We start from the raw sequence: 7,497 nt of genomic DNA, 5'->3' as shown, positions 1-7,497 counted from the left end.
TCTACCGATAAGCTAGGATTGCCTTTGGAGGAACCCTCCCTACTCAATTTGAACTCATTCTTCTTGAATTTTCACCAGGTTTGGGATTTTTTTCATTTGGAAACTGATTATAATCTTGAGTGAAAAATGGATGTAAAATTTGTTTTACCTCCATTTTACGTAGGAAGAAACAAAGCCTAACGAAAACAATGATGCGTTCAAAAAACAATTCTCTGCTTATAATTTACCAAAAATAATGTTATGGATCATCGAAATTTGCATTAATAACACCCATCAATTAAGCTTGCGAAATGATTACAAGTATATTACATGTAGGCTGCAGGGTTGCCTTAACATGCATGGACGAGCGGGGAAGAGTGGTTTACTATGCAAATGATGAGACCGACGAAGAGGGCGAGTTTGAAATGAGTGTTGAGAGATACATCAATGGGAAGGAATTGAAAGCTGTAGATTGCTCTGCGAGGCTTGTGTCATCGCCTGAACCCTCTTGTAACATCCTCTCCGACTTTGCCGGAGGCCGGTCGGGGTGAAGCTCAGTCGGCCCTCTCATGTTTATAGAGATCAGATCAAGTATAATAAGAAGAATGCTAGACTCACAATTGGTCCTCATTGGACAAAACTGCTTTATGGCAGTTATGATTTATGGCAGTTATGACTGTGATTTTCTGCGCATCCTAAATTGGTTTTGACCAATGAGGGCGACCTTTCCCTGTTTTTTTGCAAGGGCTCCTGTGAGTCTAGCATTCCTCCTAAAATAAAATCTGATTAGAATGAATTAAATCAACCTGATTGGATTGCAGGAAAAACATTTCTCATGGGATTTCTTTTCCTCATTTTTTTTTCCATTTCCCTGATTCATAGGGAAATCATATGATTACGGCTTATTTAAAAGGATATCATTATAAATTGAACATCCCTCTATATATTGAACTACGGTGGCTCAAGTTATTGTTTTTATTTTTAATCAAATGATTTAAAAAACAAGAAATTTTGGAAAATCTTTTCTTTTCCAAACAATTCATGCAATCCAAACAGTGCCTAAAACTACACTAAAAATTCCAACTCATTACAAATTTTAATTAGGTAAAGAAATAATAGGATCCAACACAATTTGGAACACACACAAAAAATAGAGAGAGAAGAGAGAGTAGATAATTTAGTGATAATAATCAGCATCAATAAAAGTGGGTACATAATTTAGTGATACAAATAAGCCTCTAGAAAAGTCGAAATAGAGATACACTAGAATCCACATCTGAAATCTATTGAAAAATCCAAGAGGAGGAGGACTAGCCAGCTTGGCTCGGACATAACATGGGCAAACACACTACAAGAAGACAAGAATCAGATAGAAAGAGGCAACCCTTATTAAAACTACCACAACAGAGGCTCAGTACATATAACTGAAAATAGAAGCAAAAACCAAATAGCAATCCCCTGCCCCAAGAGCAGACCACAACCTCAAGAAACATACAAAAACCACCATAGAAAAGAGCAAATCCCGAACAGAGAATTCTACCCCCAAACTCAGCCACAAATCTGCAGAAAATCCTCCAAATTTGGTAAAAATTGGTTAGATAGATGAAGGAAAATTAAAGAAAGAAAGTACGTTATATAATTAAAAGCTAAAGAGGGGATTATGAAATAACGAACCTGGGATGGTAGAGTGAGTCGGAGAAGGGTACGGTTGAGAGATAAAATCACCGTTTCAGTGGCCACGGTAGCAGGGGAGTAGGGTACTGATGCATCTGCTTTTCTTCTCCGTTGTTCGGGGTGGGTCAATGATGATATAGGGTACATGGGCTATCTTGTGCCAATCCTCTCCTCTCTCCCTTTCGCATCGTCTCTGCAAATTTGGACAACTGGAAATATGCAATTGTTGGAGTGCAGTGAGGCGTTGTAGTCCGGCGGGCAATGAAGTCATTTTACCACAAGTAGAGATCCACAAATATTGAAGTGATGTGAGCTGTTCGACCCACTCTCCCAATGATGCCAACTCATAACAATAAATGATTTTCAGTGTTTTTAGGGCAGTAAGGTACCGCAAGTTATCCGGCAAAGATTTCATGTAACAGTGAAAAATCTCCAATGACTCAAGAGATTTCAAACTCCGCCCATCTAGCAATGATGCCAAGTAATCACAACCACCAATTTCCAGTTTTTTTAGGGCAGTAAAGTACCGCAAGTCATCCGGCAAAGAAACCATATTTCTACACCAAAAAATCTTCAATGACTCAAGAGATTTCAAACGCATCCCATCTGGCAATGATTCCAACTCATCACAAAAACAGATTTCCAGGTTTTTTAGGGTAGTAAGGTACCGCAAGTCATCCGGCAAAGAAACCATCTTTTTACAGCCCTCAATAACCAATGATTGAAGAGATTTCAAGCCCCTTACTACCCCTTCCTCCTCGGGTAATGATGCCAGGTTTTCACACCATCTAATCTTTAACTTTTCGAGAGATGTGAGGTTTTGCAATCCCTCCGGCAAAGACACCACCTCCTCACAATGCGAAATTGTTAAATGTTGAAGGGAGGTAAGATGCTGAAAACATGGCAGGGTGATCAACTTTGGGCAGTGTTCAATCCCCAATTCATTGAGGCAAGGAAAAGCTTCTCCTTTCTCCACTGATGCCCACATCTCTAAATTTTCCATTTGACATAGCAAAAGGCTTTTCAAAGATGGAAAGGAAAATCCATTCAATGTGCTATTACCGTAAAACTCATTGTTGATCTGCTTCAATGCAGACATTCCAAATATCTCAAGATTCTTGAGCGAGGGAAGTTGGCCAAGTGGTGGGAGATTTTCACATCTCCGGCAATTTGAAAGAGAAACATTAACTAGATTTGTGAGCAATGAATTATGTATCCATCCTGGAAATCGAATACCCTCATAGTCTGTTATCCGCAAATCTTTCAAATCACAGTGTGGTTCAAGGCCTTCTAACACTTTTTCCTGCATCTCAACATCACCACGATCACCCCACCATGATAACTCCAATTCTCTGAGGTTTTTCTTGCGTTTCAAGTTGGCTTGTTTCGCATCACTTGCATTTCTCACAAGGTTAAGTTGTTTTATTGATAGTTCTCCTCTAAGCTTTAAATTGCTCAACTCACTGAGGCGGCGTCCTTCCTCGTCACCCACAATGAAAATGGATAGCGTCTGGAGGCAGCTCAGCTCCCCAATCCCAATGGGCACACAAGTTAATGACCTACAACCATAAGCGTCTACATGTCTGAGGCTCCTCATTTTTCTCATGTCCTTGGGTAAATTGCAGAGGTTGTAACATTGTCTCAGTTTCAATGTTTGCAAATTTTGTAGCTTGGTAATCGATTCAGGTAATGTTTCAATGTGATCATTATAGGAGAGGTTGAGGTATCTTAGCTGTTTCAAATTGCATATTGAATGGGGGACCTCTCTAACAACAATGTCACTAAGATCTAGGCATCGCAAGTATCTAAGTTTCTTGATGTTGCTAGGGACAGAATTATAATAAACATCGCCAAATAGTATTGTTCGTATGGTTTTGGCCTCGTACAACCTCTGCACTTTTAATAGTGAAGGCAAATGAGAATAGACATATCGGGTCGATGTAGGAATATCTACAATTTTTTTCCGATCCACGATATAACACTTGTTCCCAATAACAGACTGTGCAAGATCGTGCACCAAATCATGCATTTTGCAACTTGTTATATTTCCAGCGTCGTCTTTTTCTATGTCTTGGAAGAAAGACCTCCATAATAAATCATTGAAAACCTCATTTCCAATGTCTTCCAACTCCATTCCTTCCTTAGGGATAACAAAGCCATTAGCTACCCACATAAGAATAAGTTCTTCTTTCACAATTGTAAAGCCTTTAGGGAATACAGAGCAAAACGAAAAGCACTGCCTTAGATGAGGTGACAAATTGGTGTAGCTCAATCTTAGAGCAGGCAAAATGCCATCATCTTCTAATTGCCATATTTGGCTGTCTCTTACATATGACCATGAACGTTCCTCCTTTTTGAGACGTAGGAGGCTTCCTAATGCCTTAGCTGCTAAAGGAACACCCCCACATTTCTTGACGATCTCTTTACCGATTGCAACCAAGTTTGGATGCTCTTTACTTTCCCCTGGTTCAAATGCTTTTTTCTCAAACAGAGACCAGCAATCACTGTCTGATAAACCAGTCAAGTGGGGGGATTCGTGAAGTGCACCCATCATCGATTCAACCGTTTCTTTACGAGTAGTTACAACAATTTTGCTTCCTTTAGCCCTACACGTTAAGATTATCTTCAGATCATCCCACTTTTCACTATCTTCGTTCCATACGTCATCGAGTACAAGCAAAAATCTCTTCTCACATATTATTTCTCGGAGGCATTTTTGCATCTCATCCAACTGTGTAAGATCAGTTGTCCTTCCAGTTGCAGATTCTAAAATTGCTTTTACAATTCTAGTAACATCAAAATTTTGAGACACATAAACCCACATTCTTAGCTCAAAATGGCCCCTTACACTCTCGTCATTGTAGGCCAATTTAGCTAGTGTGGTTTTCCCCAAGCCCCCCATGCCAACAATGGCAATAACCGGGACATCATTTTCACTACTCCCATCGGTTAGCAATAGTTTCACAATATTTTTTTTTTCTTCATCTCTCCCATAAACTTCTTTTTCATTTACTAAGGAGAAAGTAGTACGTGTTGTCTCTTCGCTCTCAGAACTTGTTGTTGGTTCTTCCAATTTGAACTTTTGATTCTCCTCTGCAATTGAGTTGAATGTCTCGAGGATCTCTTTTATCCTAGTTCCTATCTTATGGCGAAATATACAACGTTGGAAATGAAAACAAGGTAAGAAGGTATTGCTTACCTCTATGTTTACACACCCACTTGTGCTCGCCGCTTGTTGAGCTTCCACAGCCCAGTCTGACAAGATGTCGTCCGCATCATAGGCTGCATCTGAAAGCTTTGTGAGCCAATCCTTCAGCTCCTTATTCCTGAATGCCATAGCCTCTCTATTTGGGAGTATAAGTCGAACCCTTTGTATGATGCTCCGAAGCTTTTCCATATCTTTCTTAACACCCCCGAGTAATTGAAACTCATTTTGGATTAGAGAGTTCAAATTCTCAAACAGTATATTAACAATAGCATCCACCATATTTCCTTGGTAACAGAAAAATATTTCTCTCGAGATAGAGCGAGTAGAATCACCCAGATATCTTGCAACTTTCTTCCTATAAGATGGTGTTATATATATACAAACTCCTCCTCATTTTACTAAATTTTTCTTATATTTTTTTTATTTCTTCTGGGTATGTTTGCTTTATTCTTTTCTTCCCTTGGATAACCTAACTTTATTCTTCTATTTCTTTTGTGTAGAGATGATTTATTCTGTTCTCTACTTAATAGGTAGGTTTGCTTCATTCTTCCAGTCAATTATAGAATCACACAGACATCTTCTAGTCCTTTCACCATGGCTTTTTTTATTTTTTTTTTGGGTATGTTGCTTTATTATTTCCTTCCCTTGTAAACTTACTTTATTCTTATTTTCTTTTGTGTAGGATTGCTTTATTCTGTTCTTAACTTAATAGGTAGATTTGCTCCATTCTTTCCGTCACTTGATAATAGTACTTTCTACTCTTTTTTTGCCTTCTACGTTTGAGTTATCATGTTCTCTTATTGATAACCTTACTTTGCCTTTCTTTTTTTACTTTTTTCTTTTGCTTTGGGCTAAGTTTGATTTATTCTGTTCACCACTTGATAATCTTACTTTTATTAAATGACACCAAACTGCTTGTTATACTCTTCGCAAAAGAGGCCACTCTTCATCTTGAAAATGTGGTCATTTGATAAAGGAAAACACTTCCAAAACAGGATTTGACCCACTACACTAATAGTCGTTGTTTTTTTTTTGAAAAGATGTCTAACGTTTTATAAAATAATAATAATATGGGATTTGCTAGGCAATTTCACTGAAAGACATTTCACACGGTAGAACAACACCCTTGGATGAATTAAATGAATAAGACAAAATAGGCTCCGAGGTGGCTCTTCTCTCCTGCAAAATTGAGCCGCAGAATAACTTTTATAGTGGACCTGTTATGATTTTTGTTCATCTTGGGTTTTTCTTGTCGATGGATCTTGGATGATCTGACGGACAGCATGAGTTTGAATGGGTGTGAATTTGGACACCAAACATAGGGTTCGAGGAGTATTCTAATTGGGATTCATTCGGATCCCAATTAGATCTGTTGAACTTCCAGCAGATTCAAAATTGCTTTTACAATTCGAATAACATCAAAATCTTCAGACATATGAATCCACATTCTTTGCGTAAAATGGCCCTTTACACTCTCGTGGTTGTAGGCCAATTTAGCTTAGTGTGGTCTTCCCCAGACCCCCCCATGCCAACAATGGCAATAACCGGGACATCATTTTCATTACTCACATCGGTTAGCAATACTTTCACAATCTTTTCTTTATCCTCATCTCTCCCATAAACTTCTAATTCATTTACTATGGACACAGTGGGTGTTCTCTCTTGACTCTCAGCGCTCGTAGCTGTTACATCCAATTTGAACATTTCCCTCTCTTCTGCAATTTTTTGTAATCTCGTGAGGATCTTTTTTGTCCTAGTTCCTATCTTATGGCGTTGGAATTGAAAACAAGATAAGAAGGTATTGCTTACCTGAATGTTGCAACAACCAATTGAGTGTAATCACTGAGCTTCCACAGCCTAGTCTGTGAAGATGTCATCCACATCATAGGCGGCATCTATAAGATTTGGGAGCCAAACCTTGAGCTGCTCATTCTTGACTTCCACGTCTTCCTTAACATCCCCCCACTAACTGAAGCTCATCTATAATTAGAGAGTTCAAATTCCCAAGCAGTATACTAACGATGGCATCCGCCATATTTTCTTGGTAATAGAAAAAAAAAATTCTCTCGAACTTGAGCTAGTAGGATCACACAGATATCTTGCAAGCTTCTCCTTCTTCCTATAAGATGGTGTGTGTTATAGTATGAGACCACAGTACTATTTATGCTCTTAATCTCCCGTTGACGTAGTAAAAGAGTTCACTCTTCTTATGGAAAAAAAGTGGTTGTTTCTTACCCCTTTAATCTTTACCAAACGCCTCTTTCCTCAAACTTAAGGGTGGCAATGACTCGGTTTCGGTTCGGTTTGACCCCCAAACCGAACCAAACTGAAATTTGAATCGGTTTGGTTCTACCGAACCGAAATTTTAATCAATCAAACCGAAACTAAATTTTTGGTTCGGTTTCGGTTCGGTTCTGCCAATTTCGCAACCCCTTACTCGTAATCTTTGAAAATCAGGGGCAACAGTTCGGTTTGGTTCTACCGAACCGAAATTTGAATCGGTTTGGTTTAACCAAACTAAAACCGAATTTTCGGTTCGGTTTCGGTTCGGTATCGGTTTGGTTTTGGTTGGATTGCCACCCTTACTCACACTGCGTATAACATTCATCTCTCTGAGAAGACATAAATGGAGTTGG

General features: G+C 38.9%; 1 pseudogene across 1 annotated transcript; it reads right to left on the bottom strand.

Annotated features, from left to right (window-relative positions):
* Window positions 1-1,148: 1,148 nt before the first annotated feature.
* Window positions 1,149-5,155, bottom strand: LOC143859205 (disease resistance protein RGA2 pseudogene; annotated as a pseudogene). The gene is made up of 2 exons (XR_013239189.1): window positions 1,654-5,155; window positions 1,149-1,539 (listed from the first exon to the last, which is right to left on the bottom strand). The product of XR_013239189.1 is annotated as a disease resistance protein RGA2 pseudogene (transcript).
* Window positions 5,156-7,497: the final 2,342 nt, after the last annotated feature.

This window comes from Tasmannia lanceolata, unplaced genomic scaffold, assembly GCF_043159265.1.
Source record: "Tasmannia lanceolata isolate RefF3 unplaced genomic scaffold, GAP_Taslan_0.1 ptg000029l, whole genome shotgun sequence".
Classification (NCBI taxonomy): domain Eukaryota; kingdom Viridiplantae; phylum Streptophyta; class Magnoliopsida; order Canellales; family Winteraceae; genus Tasmannia; species Tasmannia lanceolata.
This window is presented reverse-complemented; position numbering and strand designations above follow the sequence as displayed.